At 35.2% G+C, this 20,285-nt stretch overlaps 1 pseudogene; it reads left to right on the plus strand.

Moving 5' to 3' along the window:
• The first annotated feature begins 2,371 nt into the window (after positions 1 to 2,371).
• Positions 2,372 to 3,891, plus strand: LOC125419432 (large ribosomal subunit protein uL2cz/uL2cy-like; annotated as a pseudogene).
• The last annotated feature ends 16,394 nt before the right edge of the window (positions 3,892 to 20,285 follow it).

The following is a 20,285-nucleotide window of genomic DNA, read 5'->3' on the forward strand; positions in this document are numbered from 1 at the left end:
AAATACCTTATGATACACCACATCCGGCTTGGTTATTGATAGAGTGAATAAATCTGCCATTTCTTGAACTTCTAATTCAAAATCATGGTGTAACGTGTATCCCTCCTTGTTCCGGTCATGAAATAGATGAAATAAATCAAAAAATGGATTTTTATTCAAGAATGAAATCTTATTGGAACTGTCCAGTTCATCCTTTGGAACAATATCCCATCCTCAATCTGATGAAATAGGATGAATTGAGATGGTATTTTGTAAATCCGTAATTATCTTGAATATATTAACTATTTCTTTATTTTCCAATTGTCTTAAAAGGACAAGAGAAATATCTTGTTCTTTCTTCAATAATTTTTTATCTCTAGTGGATCTCACAGTATGATACGAACCCAAATGAAGTTCTGACCATCTATCAGAGAAAAAAGAATGAATTGATCTTGTAGGATTCCCAAGAAATTCTTATGTTTCTTCCAGAAGCAGATGATTATTCATTTGCTTCTCACGTTCTGTGAACAGCTGGGACAATGAGGATTATCCAAAAAGGCATTTAGGGAATCGATCTGATTCTATCTCTGTTCGTTCCGTTTGAAGAAAGGAAGGATCCGAAAGAATCGATCTGTCTTTTAGTTGTTGAATCTCCTTTTGATTGATCAATGTGTGATATTCTGAATCCTCATTACTAATGGAATCGAAATGATCTCTGGATCGATCAGAAGATCCTCTCAATTGGCTAGAATCCGCTGCTTCAACAAAACTGGATCTTGTGGAATCATATTGAATATTTGACGAAACATTCCGTACCTTGCTAAAAAACCAATCCTTGTTAACCAACCACACATTATCTAACCAGATCCAATTCTCTCTCGATATGTTCCTTAAAAAATATGATTCATGCAGATTCTTCCCCCAACTAAAGAAGAGATCTTGGCAGAATTGCCACATATGAAATTAAGGACAATTTTACAAAGAAATAGCCCACTTGTTTCTCGAGAATAGATGGGAAACATGCTAAATATCATTTGATTAAATAGTTAACCCAGCACCTTGTTGTTTCTCCATTTCAATTGCTATTTTTTCATGGAAAGCAAACATGAGATAACAAATCCAATCTTTCACTAAGATTTCGAATAGCTGTCCCAAATTCAAGTTGATTATGTTTCCCCTTTTCCTCAAAGAAAGACAATCAAACAATTCCCAATCATGTTCCTTGTGGATCGGATCATCCATAGAATATACAAAGAGAAACCCCAGATATTTGATATCTTCCTCTTTTAATGAGATCTCAATTCTAGTGATGGTTTCATTAGATATCTTACAACTAGAATCCCTCTTTTTCCCGAACCAATTCCTCCATCACTGAGAACCCCAGTTAGATTCAGGCATAATACACTTTTTAGTTATTAGGAGAACCCAAGTACTCTCTTTCCCATCCAGGAAACAGCTCTCAGAGATCTTTTTTCCTTTTGGAAGATACAGAAGCAAAACAATTAACCTATTGATATTGGACTACCCAAAAGATTCTTCCAATGTATCATTTATGGGTTCAAGGACATTCATAGGTATAGGAAGAAGCCCTATCAAATAGAGATTTTTTCTTTTGACCATCTTTCGATTGTTAATATGATATATAAGGACCGCTACTACAAATAATACTACACCCTTGATCGTGAAATATTGATTGCTCGTTGAATCCTATAAATGTGAATTGCGTGAAAGTAGGATACTCCAAATTGGAGAGTCCAAGAGTTTATGAAACGTTCTTGATGGGGAAAAAATGTGAATGAAAGATCCCACAAAATTGAATTAGGTCCATGAATCTAAGAAATCGTGAGAATTCTTAATCTCTCTCAATATCTCTTTTAATTCAAAAATCCAGGATTTGAATTTATATCCTTTCATTGAGTCCTCCTAGATTGCATTGATTTATCGTAAAGATTTCATTTGAATTGGAATTTTGTTATTCATCATGTACAAGGATCCCCGTTAAGCATCCATGGCTAAATGGTTAAAGCGCCCAACTCATAATTGGCGAATTCGTAGGTTCAATTCCTACTGAATGCATGCCAATGGGACCCTCCAATAAAATAAGTCTATTGGAATTGGCTCTGTATCAATGGAATCTCATCATCCATACATAACAAATTGGTGTGGTATATTCATATCATGACATATGAACAGTAAGAACTAGAATTCTTATTGAGACTATAACTCATAGGGAAGAAAATAGATTTATGGATGGAATCAAAAATGTAGTATTTACATACAAAAATATTCGGTTATTGTTGAAAAATCAATATACTTCTAATGTTGAATCAGGATCAACTAGGATAAAATAAAGTATTAGGTCGAACTCATCTTTGGTGTCAAGGTAATAGCTATGAGTAGTCATCGACTCTTAAGAAAGGGTATAAGAATGGGACCTATTATAGGATATACAATGCAGTACATTTGTATGATCATTACACTTCAACCAAGTTATTCTATTCCACCTGTTAGAAAGAAAAGAACTTAAATCAAAATACTTAATAGCATGGCGATACATTTATTCTACCCCGAGCACACACAAAGGAGCCATAGACAATCAAGTGAAATCCAATCCACGAAATAATTTGATCTATGGGTAGCATCATTTTGGTAAAGGTCGTAATGCTAGAGGAATCATTGCCACAGGGCATGGAGGGGGAGGTCATAAGCGTTTATACCGAAAAATTGATTTTCGACATAATGAAAAAGACATATATGGTAGAATCGTAACTCTAGAATATGATCCTAATCGAAACAGATACATTTGTCTCATACACTATGGGGATGTTGAGAAAAGATACATTTTACATCCTAGAGGGGCTATAATTGAAGATACCATTGTTTCTAGTACAGAAGTTCCTATAAAAATGGGAAATGCCCTACCTTTAAGTGCGGTTTGAACTATTGATTTTCGTAATTGGAAGTAACCAATTAGGTTTACGATGAAACCCAGAAATCGATCATTGATCCAATTTGAATACCTCTAAAGGATGGACCTCAATAGAAAGCTGAAGAGTAACGGTAGGAAGTGATTGAGTTCAGTAGTTCCTTATATAAAATTATTGACTCTAGAGATATAGTCATATGGAGAAGACAAAATTGTTACAAGCACCGATAGAATCAAAAGCACCCCTTGTTTCAAAGAAAGGAGGACGGGTTATTCACATTTCATTTGATGGTCGGAGGCAAATTTAAAGCTAAGCAGTGGTAATTCTAAAGATTCCCGGAGGTAAAAATAGAGATGTCTCCTAAGTTACCCGTAATATGTGAAAGTATCAACGTAATTTCATAGAGTCATTCGGTCTAAATGCTACATGAAGAACATAAGCCAGATGAAGGAGCAGGAAGACCTAGGATGTAGAAGATCATAACATGAGTGATTCGGCAGATTTTGATTCCTATATATCCACTCATGTGGTACTTCATTATATGGTATATATAAGAATTATACGATATATATAAGATCCATCTATATAGATATCATCATCTACATCCAGAAAGCAGTATGCTTTGGAAGAAACTTGTACAGTTTAGGAAGGGGTTTTGATTGATCAAAAAGATGAATCTACTTCAACCAATATGCCCTTAGGCACGGCCATATATAACATAGAAATCACAGTTGGAAAGGGTGGACAATCAACTAGAGCAGCAGGTGCTGTGGCGAAACTGATTGCAAAAGAGGGGAAATCGGCCACATTAAAATTACCTTTAGGGCAGGTCCATTTGATACCCAAACACTGCTCAGCAACAGTCGGACAAGTGGGGAATGTTGGGGTGAACCATAAAAGTTTTGGTAGAGCCGGATCGAAATGTTGGCTAGATAAGCGTCCTGTTGTAAGAGGAGTAGTTATGAACTTTGTAGACCATCCGTAGAAAAAAACCCGCAACCCCTTAGGGTTATCCTACACTTGGAAGAAGAAGTAGAAAAAGGAATAACTATAGTGATAATTTGATTCTTCGTCGCCATAGTAAATAGAATTTGTTTCTTCGTCTTTACAAAAAAAAAAAAAAAGGAGTAATTAATGTTGAAATGTGGTGATCTTGCCACAATGTGCAAGGTAGTTCAGTTTCACTTGCACTCTTTGTTTTGCAACATCAAAGACCAAACATTGTTTATGTTTATGCATTTTATTTTATCTTGTAATGTTCAAGAACAATATCCTTTTTGTAATACCCTAAGCTCGTTATCTAGCTTAAGGCCTTTTTTGTCTAGTTGCTGGAATTGTATTTCCAGCGACATAAGTCCACTTCCTTGGATTCCGTTTGAAGTAGGTTTGGTATTTAGACCTGAATTTTGGATATGATAAAATATATATGCAGAGGAAGCAGCAACAAAAAGAATGGCCCAATTTGGAGCTGGGAAGGCTGAGTTAAGCCCAAAAAAATCTGACCCTTGTGCAGTGTTGTTGCCCAGAAAACTGGGCAAAACTGCCTCGGGTTTGATTACTTTTGAATGGGTAAATGGACTTTGTTTTATCTGGTTTTTGGCTAGAACATAGTCTAATATTCAAAAAGGCTTCCCTCCAATTTTCAACTCAAATGGAACTGGTTTTCAAATTCAAATGCCTTAGACAAGCTGAACTGCCCATTAAAGAAGGTTTCTTGCATGCCCAGCACATTGATTCGAGTTAGTTGAGGTAGTTTAGCTTGGTTAGTTACTTTTAATGCTTTTGTATTTATTGCTCAATATGGAAGCATGCCTTATTGTCTTTTTGATGTATTTAAAAGTATGAAAATTGTAATGAAAAACGTTGAGAAAGAAAATATTCAAAAAACAGATTTTGAAAAACAACATTTTTGGCTCTCTCTCTCTCAACTACTACATTTTTGGTTTCTTCTTCTTCCCAAAAGCTAACAACCTTCTTAAGAACCCTAAACCTCCATTAAAACCAGAAACAAAACCTTAACAAACCCAAAAAAAACAAAATCAAGAACCAAGAACCAATAACAATCATTATTGACTAACACCTTGAATGATTGTGCTCTAGGGTACAACAACATAAACCTACACCAAATTCCATCAATTAATTGTGACACGTTCACTAAAAAAAATAAAAAAATTCCTTTTATAGCGAACCATTTATTAAGAAAAATAAATACGCTTAACAAATAGCTGAAAAAGAAATAATGGTCACTTGGTCTTGAGTATCTACCATTATACCAACAATGATCGGGCATACTATTGCTATCCATAATGGAAAGGAGCATTTGCCAAGTTATATAATAAATTGTATGGTAGGACATAAATTGGGAGATTTTTTGCCTACTCTAAGTTTCCGAGGACATGTAAAAATTGATAATAGATCTCGTTGTTAATAATTTTTTAATAAATACAAAAAATGAATATAGATACTTATTGTTCATTAGTAAGAGGTAAACCTTATGAGAAAGAAGGAAAAAACGGACCGATATATAGAAGAATACGCTATAGGTGAATTTATAGATATGTTTACTCACAAAGTACGAAGAATAATTTATCATATTCGTGGGCATTCTTATGAAGAAACACTTCTGATACTCGAACTCATGCCCTATCGAGCATGTTCTCCCATTTTAAAATTGGTTTCTTTTGCATCACCAAATACTAATCACAATTGAGGTTTCACCAAAGTAAAGTTAAAATTTAGTAAAGCGGAAGTCAACGAAGGCAGTACTATGAAAGAATTAAAACCTTAAGCTCGGGGACGAGGTAATCTAATAGAAAGACCCACTTGTCATATAACTATTGTACTAAAACATACAGTTGTACATTATTATACAGACTATTTAAAGAACTAAATTGTCTTTGAAGAATTTTAAGGTTAAATGACAAATATTTTTTTATAATAAAAAATACAAATAAAATATGCCATATTATGCTTAAAAAAACATGGATGAATAAAAAAAGAAGTACATCAATATGACATGTCATGATATGTATAGTAGTAGGGGATTATGGGACAAAAAATAAATCCACTTGGTTTCAGACTTGACACAACCCAAGGTCATCATTCTCTTTGGTTTGTACAACCAAAAAATTATTCGAAGGATCTACAAGAAGATCAAAAAATAAAAAACTATATCAAGAATTATGTACAAAAAAATATGAAAATATGTTCTAGTGTCGAGGGAATTTCATGTATAGAAATTCAAAAATGAATTGATTTGATTCAAGTCATAATCTATATGGGATTCCCAAAGTTATTAATAGAACCTAGAAGAATCGAAGCATTACATATGACTGTGCAAAAAGAACTTAATTGTGTGAATCGAAAACTCAACATTGCTATTGCAAGAATTGAAAACCCTTATGGAAACCCTAATATTCTTGTGGAATTTATAGCCGGACAGTTAAAAAATAGAGTTTCATTTCGGAAAGCAATAAAAAAAGCTATTGAATTAACTGAGCAGGCAGGTACAAAAAGAATTCAAGTACAAATTGCAGGGCGTACCAACGGAAAAGAAATTGCATGTGTCGAATGGATTAGAGAAGGAAGGGTTCCTCTACAAACCGTTTGAGCTAAAATTGATTATTGTTCCTATACAGTTTGAACTATTTTTAGGGTATTAGGCATCAAAATTTGGATATTTATAGATGAGGAAAAATAGGCCTTTACTTGACTTATCTTTAGTTCTATTCTATCCATCCAGTAATAGAACAAAAAATGACAAATTGGTTCATTATTTTTCTTTTAACTCAAAACAAAAATGAACAATTCTATAAGGTTGAATAAAGATTCGATTAATTATTTGATATAATTGCTATGCTTAGTGTGTGACTCGTTGGTTTTTTTAAGGATTAGGATTCAAAAAAAAGAAAGAAGCACCAGCCCATAGTATGAACTAATAACTATTATAGAACTAACATAGACTAATAACCAGCTCATCGTCATGCATTATGTGGATATAAAAAAATGGTCGAGTTGTGATATATTGGTCACATCAATGTAGCAACTGAAATCTTTTTTGCATAAATAAACAACAAACAAGAAAAAACTAATCTGAGTCTGAGTTGTAAAGAAAAAAAAATATCAATGATATATGATTCCAATATGTAAAGTCTATCGTTCATCTCATAACGAGGAATGTAATAAAGCATTAATACCGATTGGTCTATAATTATAAAAATCTGTTTCTAGAAAAAGAATCAAGAGCCTTGAGCCAATAAATACCGAGAGGATTGACTCGAGAACAAATCAAATTTTGTTAGAGGCTCCATTGTAGAAGTCAAACTTAACCATTAATCGAGAAGCGATGGGAACGATAGAACCTATGAATACATAAGATTATATTGAAAATGAATCTTAATGATTCATTGGGTAGGATGGCGGAACGAACCAGAAACCAATTCATTTATTCTAAAAGGTCATGTCATAGACTAATCCTACAACTGAATATTGAAAGAGTAAATATCTACCCGCCAAAATTTTGATTTTATTGGATTTCTAAATTTTAGCCGATCTGATATGATAATAAAAAGCAAAACAAAATAAAGATTTGTTATAACCTGATAACAAAATGACTTTATCTATACTATTATCTCTAAATGTATCTCTAAATCAAAATTCTTTATAAATCAAATCCATGTTTAGTTATATATATCAAAACAAGGTATACAAATTTCTAATATTAGATGAAATTTCAAAAAATCTCATGAATCAATATATTTTTTCAGTATATTATTCATTAAATACATAAATATAAATATAACTACATAGATATTATTTTTTAATCATTTTAGTTACGAGGAGCTAGATGAGAAGAAACTTTCATGTCCAGTTCTATAGTAGAGATGGAATTAATAAATAACCATCAACTATAACCCCCAAAAGAACCAAATTCCGTAAACATCATAGAGGAAGAATGAAAGGAATATCTTCTCGAGGTAATCGTATTTGCTTCGATAGATATGCTCTTCAAGCGCTTGAACCCGCTTGGATCACATCTTGACAAATTGAAGCTGGTCGATGAGCAATGACATGAAATGTCCACCACGATGGGAAAGTATGGGTACATATATTTCCAGAAAAACCAGTTACAATAAGACCTACTGAGACCCGTATGGGTTCGGGGAAAGGATCTCCCAAATATTGGGTAGCTATCATCAAACCTGGTAGAATACTTTTTGAAATGAGTGGAGTAGCAGAAAATATAGCCAAAAGGACTATTTCACTAGCAGCATCAAAAATACCTATACGAACTCAATTCATTATTTCGGTATAGGAACGTAGAACTTAAATAAAAGGTTTTTTAGATGAAAAAAATAAATAAAATTGAAGGTTTCCTTTTCTTTTTTTTGAATAAACAACATTTCTTTTGTTTTCTTTTTTTTTACTTCACCCTTTGTGTTTATTGAAAAAATAAATAAAAAATGATTCAACCCCAAAGCCATTTGAATGTAACGGATAACAGCAGAGGCCGAAAATTAATGTGTATTCGAAAATTCCATGGAACTCCTCTTGAAGCTTTATCCAAACCTCTCTAGCACATGTGCATGACATTATCCTTGTAAAAATGGAATCACTCACGGAGGAGTGCAAGGCAGTGAGGGCCTTGAACCCCTTGGCAACTTCAGCCTCATGTGCATTTCTTTGTGCTTGGGTTGCATTAGCTCTCAACTCTTTCACTACATAACCTTCTTCTATGACTTCCCATAAACCAAAGGCTTGAAGGTAGGCTTTCATTTTTATACTCCAAATGGAATAGTTTTGGCCTTCAAACTTAGGTGGTGTTGGGGTTGCAAAGGATTGTGAGGCCATTTTAAAAAATGGTTTTTGAAAAGTTTTGAAAAATGGACACAAGAACAAGCTCTCGGGTGGTGGTGTTTTGGTGAGTTTCAACTAGTCTTTTTGGGAGGTTTTGGTTTCGGTTGGAAGGCTTTAGGTGGGGGATCCTCTCACAAATAAAATGGTCCAGGTTGAAAGCTCACAAGGTCCTAAGAAATTACACTATGCTCTGATACCATGATGGAATTTGGTGTAGGTTTATGTTGTTGTACCCTAGAGCACAATCATTCAAGGTGTTAGTCAATAATGTTTGTTGTTGGTTCTTGGTTCTTGATTTTGTTTTTTTTTTTTTTTTGGGTTTGTTAAGGTTTTGTTTCTGGTTTTAATGGAGCTTTAGGGTTCTTGAGAAGGTTGTTAACTTTTGGGAAGAAGAAGAAACCAAAATGTAGTAGTTGAGAGAAAGAGAGCCAAAAATGTTGTTTTTCAAAATCTGTTTTTGAATATTTTCTTTCCCAACGTGTTCATTGCAATTTTCATACTTTTAAATACATCAAAAAGACAATAAGACATGCTGCCATATTGAGCAATAAATATAAAAGCATTAAAAGTAACCGATCAAGCCAAACTACCTCAACTAACTCTAATCATTGTGTTGGGCATGCAAGAAACCTTCTTTAATGGGCAGTTCAGCTTGTCTTAGGCATTTGAATTTGACAACCATCTCCATTTGACTTGAAAATTGGAGGGAAGCCTTTTTGAATATTAAACAGTGTTCTAGCCAAAAAATAGATATAACAAAGTCCATTTGCCCATTCAAAAATAATCAAACCCGAGGCAGTTTTGCCTAGTTTTCTGGGCAACAAAACTGCACAAATGTCAGATTGTTTAGGGCTTAACTCAGCCTTCCCAGCTCCAAATTGGGCCAGTCTTTTTGTTGCCACTTCCTCTGCATATCTTGCACATTCTGGCAAGATCACCACATTTCAACAAGAATGAAAAGAATATCTTCTCGAGGTAATCGTATTTGCTTCGATAGATATGCTCTTCAAGCGCTTGAACCCGCTTGGATCACATCTTGACAAATTGAAGCCGGTCGATGAGCAATGACACGAAATGTCCACCACGATGGGAAAGTACGGGTGCGTATATTTCCAGAAAAACCAGTTACAATAAGACCTACAGAGACTTGTATGAGTTCGGGGAAAGGATCTCCCAAATATTGGGTAGCTATCATCAAACCTGGTAGAATACTTTTTGAAATGAGTGGAGTAGCAGAAAATATAGCCAGAAGGGCTATTTCACTAGCAGCATCAAAAATACCTATACGAACTCAATTCATTATTTCGGTATAGGAACATAGAACTTAAATAAAAGGTTTTTTAGATGAAAAAAATAAATAAAATTGAAGGTTTCCTTTTCTTTTTTTTGAATAAACAACATTTCTTTTGTTTTCTTTTTTTTTTACTTCACCCTTTGTGTTTGTTGAAAAAACAAATAAAAAATGATTCAACCCCAAAGCCATTTGAATGTAATGGATAACAGCAGAGGCTGAAAATTAATGTGTATTCGAAAATTCCATGGAACTCCTCTTAAAGCTTTATCCAAACCTCTCTAGCACTTGTGCATGACATTATCCTTGTAAAAATGGAATCACTCACGGAGGAGTGCAAAGCAGTGAGGGCCTTGAACCCCTTGGAAACTTCAGCCTCATGTGCATTTCTTTGTGCTTGGGTTGCATTAGCTCTCAACTCTTTCACTACATAACCTTCTTTTATGACTTCCCATAAACCAAAGGCTTGAAGGTAGGCTTTCATTTTTATACTCCAAATGGAATAGTTTTGGCCTTCAAACTTACGTGGTGTTGGGGTTGCAAAGGATTGTGAGGCCATTTTAAAAAATGGTTTTTGAAAAGTTTTGAAAAATGGACACAAGAACAAGCTCTCGGGTGGTGGTGTTTTGGTGAGTTTCAACTAGTCTTTTTGGGAGGTTTTGGTTTCGGTTGGAAGGCTTTAGGTGGGGGATCCTCTCACAAATAAAATGGTCTAGGTTGAAAGCTCACAAGGTCCTAAGAAATTACACTATGCTCTGATACCATGATGGAATTTGGTGTAGGTTTATGTTGTTGTACCCTAGAGCACAATCATTCAAGGTGTTAGTCAATAATGTTTGTTGTTGGTTCTTGGTTCTTGATTTTGTTTTTTTTTTTTTTTTTTTTTTTGGGTTTGTTAAGGTTTTGTTCCTGGTTTTAATGGAGCTTTAGGGTTCTTGAGAAGGTTGTTAGCTTTTGGGAAGAAGAAGAAACCAAAATGTAGTAGTTAAGAGAAAGAGAGCCAAAAATGTTGTTTTTCAAAATCTGTTTTTGAATATTTTCTTTCTCAACGTTTTCATTGCAATTTTCATACTTTTAAATACATCAAAAAGACAATAAGACATGCTGCCATATTGAGCAATAAATATAAAAGCATTAAAAGTAACCAATCAAGCCAAACTACCTCAACTAACTCTAATCAATGTGTTGGACATGCAAGAAACCTTCTTTAATGGGCAGTTCAGCTTGTCTTAGGCATTTGAATTTGAAAACCAGCTCCATTTGACTTGAAAATTGGAGGGAAGCCTTTTTGAATATTAAACAGTGTTCTAGCCAAAAAATAGATAAAACAAAGTCCATTTACCCATTCAAAAATAATCAAACCCGAGGCAGTTTTGCCTAGTTTTTTGGGCAACAAAACTGCACAAATGTCAGATTGTTTATGGCTTAACTCAGCCTTCCCAGCTCCAAATTGGGCCAGTCTTTTTGTTGCTACTTCCTCTGCATATCTTGCACATTCTGGCAAGATCACCACATTTCAACAAGAATGAAAAGAATATCTTCTCGAGGTAATCGTATTTGCTTCGATAGATATGCTCTTCAAGCGCTTGAACCCGCTTGGATCACATCTTGACAAATTGAAGCCGGTCGATGAGCAATGAAATGAAATGTCCACCACGATGGGAAAGTATGGGTACATATATTTCCAGAAAAACCAGTTACAATAAGACCTACTGAGACCCATATGGGTTCGGGGAAAGGATCTCCCAAATATTGGGTAGCTATCATCAAACCTGGTAGAATACTTTTTGAAATGAGTGGAGTAGCAGAAAATATAGCCAGAAGGGCTATTTCACTAGCAGCATCAAAAATACCTATACGAACTCAAATTATTATTTCGGTATAGGAACGTAGAACTTAAATAAAAGGTTTTTTAGATGAAAAAAATAAATAAAATTGAAGGTTTCCTTTTCTTTTTTTTTGAATAAACAACATTTCTTTTGTTTTCTTTTTTTTTACTTCACCCTTTGTGTTTATTGAAAAAACAAATAAAAAATGATTCAACCTCAAAGCCATTTGAATGTAACGGATAACACCAGAGGCCGAAAATTAATGTGTATTCGAAAATTCCATGGAACTCCTCTTGAAACTTTATCCAAACCTCTCTAGCACTTGTGCATGACATTATCCTTGTAAAAATGGAATCACTCACGGAGGAGTGCAAGGCAGTGAGGGCCTTGAACCCCTTGGCAACTTCAGCCTCATGTGCATTTCTTTGTGCTTGGGTTGCATTAGCTCTCAACTCTTTCACTACATAACCTTCTTCTGTGACTTCCCATAAACCAAAGGCTTGAAGGTAGGCTTGCATTTTTATACTTCAAATGGAACAGTTTTGGCCTTCAAACTTAGGTGGTGTTGGGGTTGCAAAGGATTGTGAGGCCATTTGAAAAAATGCTTTTTGAAAAGTTTTGAAAAATGGACACAAGAACAAGCTCTCGGGTGGTGGTGTTTTGGTGAGTTTCAACTAGTCTTTTTGGGAGGTTTTGGTTTCGGTTGGAAGGCTTTAGGTGGGGGATCCTCTCACAAATAAAATGGTCCAGGTTGAAAGCTCACAAGGTCCTAAGAAATTATACTATGCTCTGATACCATGATGGAATTTGGTGTAGGTTTATGTTGTTGTACCCTAGAGCACAATCATTCAAGGTGTTAGTCAATAATGTTTGTTGTTGGTTGTTGGTTCTTGATTTTGTTTTTTTTTTTTTTTTTTTTGGGTTAGTTAAGGTTTTGTTTCTGGTTTTAATGGAGCTTTAGGGTTCTTGAGAAGGTTGTTAGCTTTTGGGAAGAAGAAGAAACCAAAATGTAGTAGTTAAGAGAAAGAGAGCCAAAAATGTTGTTTTTCAAAATCTGTTTTTGAATATTTTCTTTCTCAACGTTTTCATTGCAATTTTCATACTTTTAAATACATCAAAAAGACAATAAGACATGCTGCCATATTGAGCAATAAATATAAAAGCATTAAAAGTAACCAATCAAGCCAAACTACCTCAACTAACTCTAATCAATGTGTTGGACATGCAAGAAACCTTCTTTAATGGGCAGTTCAGCTTGTCTTAGGCATTTGAATTTGAAAACCAGCTCCATTTGACTTGAAAATTGGAGGGAAGCCTTTTTGAATATTAAACAGTGTTCTAGCCAAAAAATAGATAAAACAAAGTCCATTTACCCATTCAAAAATAATCAAACCCGAGGCAGTTTTGCCTAGTTTTTTGGGCAACAAAACTGCACAAATGTCAGATTGTTTATGGCTTAACTCAGCCTTCCCAGCTCCAAATTGGGCCAGTCTTTTTGTTGCTACTTCCTCTGCATATCTTGCACATTCTGGCAAGATCACCACATTTCAACAAGAATGAAAAGAATATCTTCTCGAGGTAATCGTATTTGCTTCGATAGATATGCTCTTCAAGCGCTTGAACCCGCTTGGATCACATCTTGACAAATTGAAGCCGGTCGATGAGCAATGAAATGAAATGTCCACCACGATGGGAAAGTATGGGTACATATATTTCCAGAAAAACCAGTTACAATAAGACCTACTGAGACCCATATGGGTTCGGGGAAAGGATCTCCCAAATATTGGGTAGCTATCATCAAACCTGGTAGAATACTTTTTGAAATGAGTGGAGTAGCAGAAAATATAGCCAGAAGGGCTATTTCACTAGCAGCATCAAAAATACCTATACGAACTCAAATTATTATTTCGGTATAGGAACGTAGAACTTAAATAAAAGGTTTTTTAGATGAAAAAAATAAATAAAATTGAAGGTTTCCTTTTCTTTTTTTTTGAATAAACAACATTTCTTTTGTTTTCTTTTTTTTTACTTCACCCTTTGTGTTTATTGAAAAAACAAATAAAAAATGATTCAACCTCAAAGCCATTTGAATGTAACGGATAACACCAGAGGCCGAAAATTAATGTGTATTCGAAAATTCCATGGAACTCCTCTTGAAACTTTATCCAAACCTCTCTAGCACTTGTGCATGACATTATCCTTGTAAAAATGGAATCACTCACGGAGGAGTGCAAGGCAGTGAGGGCCTTGAACCCCTTGGCAACTTCAGCCTCATGTGCATTTCTTTGTGCTTGGGTTGCATTAGCTCTCAACTCTTTCACTACATAACCTTCTTCTGTGACTTCCCATAAACCAAAGGCTTGAAGGTAGGCTTGCATTTTTATACTTCAAATGGAACAGTTTTGGCCTTCAAACTTAGGTGGTGTTGGGGTTGCAAAGGATTGTGAGGCCATTTGAAAAAATGCTTTTTGAAAAGTTTTGAAAAATGGACACAAGAACAAGCTCTCGGGTGGTGGTGTTTTGGTGAGTTTCAACTAGTCTTTTTGGGAGGTTTTGGTTTCGGTTGGAAGGCTTTAGGTGGGGGATCCTCTCACAAATAAAATGGTCCAGGTTGAAAGCTCACAAGGTCCTAAGAAATTACACTATGCTCTGATACCATGATGGAATTTGGTGTAGGTTTATGTTGTTGTACCCTAGAGCACAATCATTCAAGGTGTTAGTCAATAATGTTTGTTGTTGGTTGTTGGTTCTTGATTTTGTTTTTTTTTTTTTTTTTTTTGGGTTAGTTAAGGTTTTGTTTCTGGTTTTAATGGAGCTTTAGGGTTCTTGAGAAGGTTGTTAGCTTTTGGGAAGAAGAAGAAACCAAAATGTAGTAGTTGAGAGAAAGAGAGCCAAAAATGTTGTTTTTCAAAATCTGTTTTTGAATATTTTCTTTCTCAACGTTTTCATTGCAATTTTCATACTTTTAAATACATCAAAAAGACAATAAGACATGCTGCCATATTGAGCAATAAATATAAAAGCAATAAAAGTAACCAATCAAGCCAAACTACCTAAACTAACTCTAATCAATGTGTTGGGCATGCAAGATACCTTCTTTAATGGGCAGTTCAGCTTGTCTTAGGCATTTGAATTTGAAAACCAGCTCCATTTGACTTGAAAATTGGAGGGAAGCCTTTTTGAATATTAAACAGTGTTCTAGCCAAAAAATAGATAAAACAAAGTCCATTTACCCATTCAAAAATAATCAAACCCGAGGCAGTTTTGCCTAGTTTTCTGGGCAACAAAACTGCACAAATGTCAGATTGTTTATGGCTTAACTCAGCCTTCCCAGCTCCAAATTGGGCCAGTCTTTTTGTTGCTACTTCCTCTGCATATCTTGCACATTCTGGCAAGATCACCACATTTCAACAAGAATGAAAAGAATATCTTCTCGAGGTAATCGTATTTGCTTCGATAGATATGCTCTTCAAGCGCTTGAACCCGCTTGGATCACATCTTGACAAATTGAAGCCGGTCGATGAGCAATGAAATGAAATGTCCACCACGATGGGAAAGTATGGGTACATATATTTCCAGAAAAACCAGTTACAATAAGACCTACTGAGACCCATATGGGTTCGGGGAAAGGATCTCCCAAATATTGGGTAGCTATCATCAAACCTGGTAGAATACTTTTTGAAATGAGTGGAGTAGCAGAAAATATAGCCAGAAGGGCTATTTCACTAGCAGCATCAAAAATACCTATACGAACTCAAATTATTATTTCGGTATAGGAACGTAGAACTTAAATAAAAGGTTTTTTAGATGAAAAAAATAAATAAAATTGAAGGTTTCCTTTTCTTTTTTTTTGAATAAACAACATTTCTTTTGTTTTCTTTTTTTTTACTTCACCCTTTGTGTTTATTGAAAAAACAAATAAAAAATGATTCAACCTCAAAGCCATTTGAATGTAACGGATAACACCAGAGGCCGAAAATTAATGTGTATTCGAAAATTCCATGGAACTCCTCTTGAAACTTTATCCAAACCTCTCTAGCACTTGTGCATGACATTATCCTTGTAAAAATGGAATCACTCACGGAGGAGTGCAAGGCAGTGAGGGCCTTGAACCCCTTGGCAACTTCAGCCTCATGTGCATTTCTTTGTGCTTGGGTTGCATTAGCTCTCAACTCTTTCACTACATAACCTTCTTCTGTGACTTCCCATAAACCAAAGGCTTGAAGGTAGGCTTGCATTTTTATACTTCAAATGGAACAGTTTTGGCCTTCAAACTTAGGTGGTGTTGGGGTTGCAAAGGATTGTGAGGCCATTTGAAAAAATGCTTTTTGAAAAGTTTTGAAAAATGGACACAAGAACAAGCTCTCGGGTGGTGGTGTTTTGGTGAGTTTCAACTAGTCTTTTTGGGAGGTTTTGGTTTCGGTTGGAAGGCTTTAGGTGGGGGATCCTCTCACAAATAAAATGGTCCAGGTTGAAAGCTCACAAGGTCCTAAGAAATTATACTATGCTCTGATACCATGATGGAATTTGGTGTAGGTTTATGTTGTTGTACCCTAGAGCACAATCATTCAAGGTGTTAGTCAATAATGTTTGTTGTTGGTTGTTGGTTCTTGATTTTGTTTTTTTTTTTTTTTTTTTTGGGTTAGTTAAGGTTTTGTTTCTGGTTTTAATGGAGCTTTAGGGTTCTTGAGAAGGTTGTTAGCTTTTGGGAAGAAGAAGAAACCAAAATGTAGTAGTTAAGAGAAAGAGAGCCAAAAATGTTGTTTTTCAAAATCTGTTTTTGAATATTTTCTTTCTCAACGTTTTCATTGCAATTTTCATACTTTTAAATACATCAAAAAGACAATAAGACATGCTGCCATATTGAGCAATAAATATAAAAGCATTAAAAGTAACCAATCAAGCCAAACTACCTCAACTAACTCTAATCAATGTGTTGGACATGCAAGAAACCTTCTTTAATGGGCAGTTCAGCTTGTCTTAGGCATTTGAATTTGAAAACCAGCTCCATTTGACTTGAAAATTGGAGGGAAGCCTTTTTGAATATTAAACAGTGTTCTAGCCAAAAAATAGATAAAACAAAGTCCATTTACCCATTCAAAAATAATCAAACCCGAGGCAGTTTTGCCTAGTTTTTTGGGCAACAAAACTGCACAAATGTCAGATTGTTTATGGCTTAACTCAGCCTTCCCAGCTCCAAATTGGGCCAGTCTTTTTGTTGCTACTTCCTCTGCATATCTTGCACATTCTGGCAAGATCACCACATTTCAACAAGAATGAAAAGAATATCTTCTCGAGGTAATCGTATTTGCTTCGATAGATATGCTCTTCAAGCGCTTGAACCCGCTTGGATCACATCTTGACAAATTGAAGCCGGTCGATGAGCAATGAAATGAAATGTCCACCACGATGGGAAAGTATGGGTACATATATTTCCAGAAAAACCAGTTACAATAAGACCTACTGAGACCCATATGGGTTCGGGGAAAGGATCTCCCAAATATTGGGTAGCTATCATCAAACCTGGTAGAATACTTTTTGAAATGAGTGGAGTAGCAGAAAATATAGCCAGAAGGGCTATTTCACTAGCAGCATCAAAAATACCTATACGAACTCAAATTATTATTTCGGTATAGGAACGTAGAACTTAAATAAAAGGTTTTTTAGATGAAAAAAATAAATAAAATTGAAGGTTTCCTTTTCTTTTTTTTTGAATAAACAACATTTCTTTTGTTTTCTTTTTTTTTACTTCACCCTTTGTGTTTATTGAAAAAACAAATAAAAAATGATTCAACCTCAAAGCCATTTGAATGTAACGGATAACACCAGAGGCCGAAAATTAATGTGTATTCGAAAATTCCATGGAACTCCTCTTGAAACTTTATCCAAACCTCTCTAGCACTTGTGCATGACATTATCCTTGTAAAAATGGAATCACTCACGGAGGAGTGCAAGGCAGTGAGGGCCTTGAACCCCTTGGCAACTTCAGCCTCATGTGCATTTCTTTGTGCTTGGGTTGCATTAGCTCTCAACTCTTTCACTACATAACCTTCTTCTGTGACTTCCCATAAACCAAAGGCTTGAAGGTAGGCTTGCATTTTTATACTTCAAATGGAACAGTTTTGGCCTTCAAACTTAGGTGGTGTTGGGGTTGCAAAGGATTGTGAGGCCATTTGAAAAAATGCTTTTTGAAAAGTTTTGAAAAATGGACACAAGAACAAGCTCTCGGGTGGTGGTGTTTTGGTGAGTTTCAACTAGTCTTTTTGGGAGGTTTTGGTTTCGGTTGGAAGGCTTTAGGTGGGGGATCCTCTCACAAATAAAATGGTCCAGGTTGAAAGCTCACAAGGTCCTAAGAAATTACACTATGCTCTGATACCATGATGGAATTTGGTGTAGGTTTATGTTGTTGTACCCTAGAGCACAATCATTCAAGGTGTTAGTCAATAATGTTTGTTGTTGGTTGTTGGTTCTTGATTTTGTTTTTTTTTTTTTTTTTTTTGGGTTAGTTAAGGTTTTGTTTCTGGTTTTAATGGAGCTTTAGGGTTCTTGAGAAGGTTGTTAGCTTTTGGGAAGAAGAAGAAACCAAAATGTAGTAGTTGAGAGAAAGAGAGCCAAAAATGTTGTTTTTCAAAATCTGTTTTTGAATATTTTCTTTCTCAACGTTTTCATTGCAATTTTCATACTTTTAAATACATCAAAAAGACAATAAGACATGCTGCCATATTGAGCAATAAATATAAAAGCATTAAAAGTAACCAATCAAGCCAAACTACCTCAACTAACTCTAATCAATGTGTTGGACATGCAAGAAACCTTCTTTAATGGGCAGTTCAGCTTGTCTTAGGCATTTGAATTTGAAAACCAGCTCCATTTGACTTGAAAATTGGAGGGAAGCCTTTTTGAATATTAAACAGTGTTCTAGCCAAAAAATAGATAAAACAAAGTCCATTTACCCATTCAAAAATAATCAAACCCGAGGCAGTTTTGCCTAGTTTTTTGGGCAACAAAACTGCACAAATGTCAGATTGTTTATGGCTTAACTCAGCCTTCCCAGCTCCAAATTGGGCCAGTCTTTTTGTTGCTACTTCCTCTGCATATCTTGCACATTCTGGCAAGATCACCACATTTCAACAAGAATGAAAAGAATATCTTCTCGAGGTAATCGTATTTGCTTCGATAGATATGCTCTTCAACCGCTTGAACCCGCTTGGATCACATCTTGACAAATTGAAGCCGGTCGATGAGCAATGAAATGAAATGTCCACCACGATGGGAAAGTATGGGTACATATATTTCCAGAAAAACCAGTTACAATAAGACCTACTGAGACCCATATGGGTTCGGGGAAAGGATCTCCCAAATATTGGGTAGCTATCATCAAACCTGGTAGAATACTTTTTGAAATGAGTGGAGTAGCAGAAAATATAGCCAGAAGGGCTATTTCACTAGCAGCATCAAAAATACCTATACGAACTCAAATTATTATTTCGGTATAGGAACGTAGAACTTAAATAAAAGGTTTTTTAGATGAAAAAAATAAATAAAATTGAAGGTTTCCTTTTCTTTTTTTTTGAATAAACAACATTTCTTTTGTTTTCTTTTTTTTTACTTCACCCTTTGTGTTTATTGAAAAAACAAATAAAAAATGATTCAACCTCAAAGCCATTTGAATGTAACGGATAACACCAGAGGCCGAAAATTAATGTGTATTCGAAAATTCCATGGAACTCCTCTTGAAACTTTATCCAAACCTCTCTAGCACTTGTGCATGACATTATCCTTGTAAAAATGGAATCACTCACGGAGGAGTGCAAGGCAGTGAGGGCCTTGAACCCCTTGGCAACTTCAGCCTCATGTGCATTTCTTTGTGCTTGGGTTGCATTAGCTCTCAACTCTTTCACTACATAACCTTCTTCTGTGACTTCCCATAAACCAAAGGCTTGAAGGTAGGCTTGCATTTTTATACTTCAAATGGAACAGTTTTGGCCTTCAAACTTAGGTGGTGTTGGGGTTGCAAAGGATTGTGAGGCCATTTGAAAAAATGCTTTTTGAAAAGTTTTGAAAAATGGACACAAGAACAAGCTCTCGGGTGGTGGTGTTTTGGTGAGTTTCAACTAGTCTTTTTGGGAGGTTTTGGTTTCGGTTGGAAGGCTTTAGGTGGGGGATCCTCTCACAAATAAAATGGTCCAGGTTGAAAGCTCACAAGGTCCTAAGAAATTACACTATGCTCTGATACCATGATGGAATTTGGTGTAGGTTTATGTTACCCTAGAGCACAATCATTCAAGGTGTTAGTCAATAATGTTTGTTGTTGGTTGTTGGTTCTTGATTTTGTTTTTTTTTTTTTTTTTTTTGGGTTAGTTAAGGTTTTGTTTCTGGTTTTAATGGAGCTTTAGGGTTCTT

Source organism: Ziziphus jujuba, chromosome 6 (genome assembly GCF_031755915.1).
Source record: "Ziziphus jujuba cultivar Dongzao chromosome 6, ASM3175591v1".
Taxonomy (NCBI): domain Eukaryota; kingdom Viridiplantae; phylum Streptophyta; class Magnoliopsida; order Rosales; family Rhamnaceae; genus Ziziphus; species Ziziphus jujuba.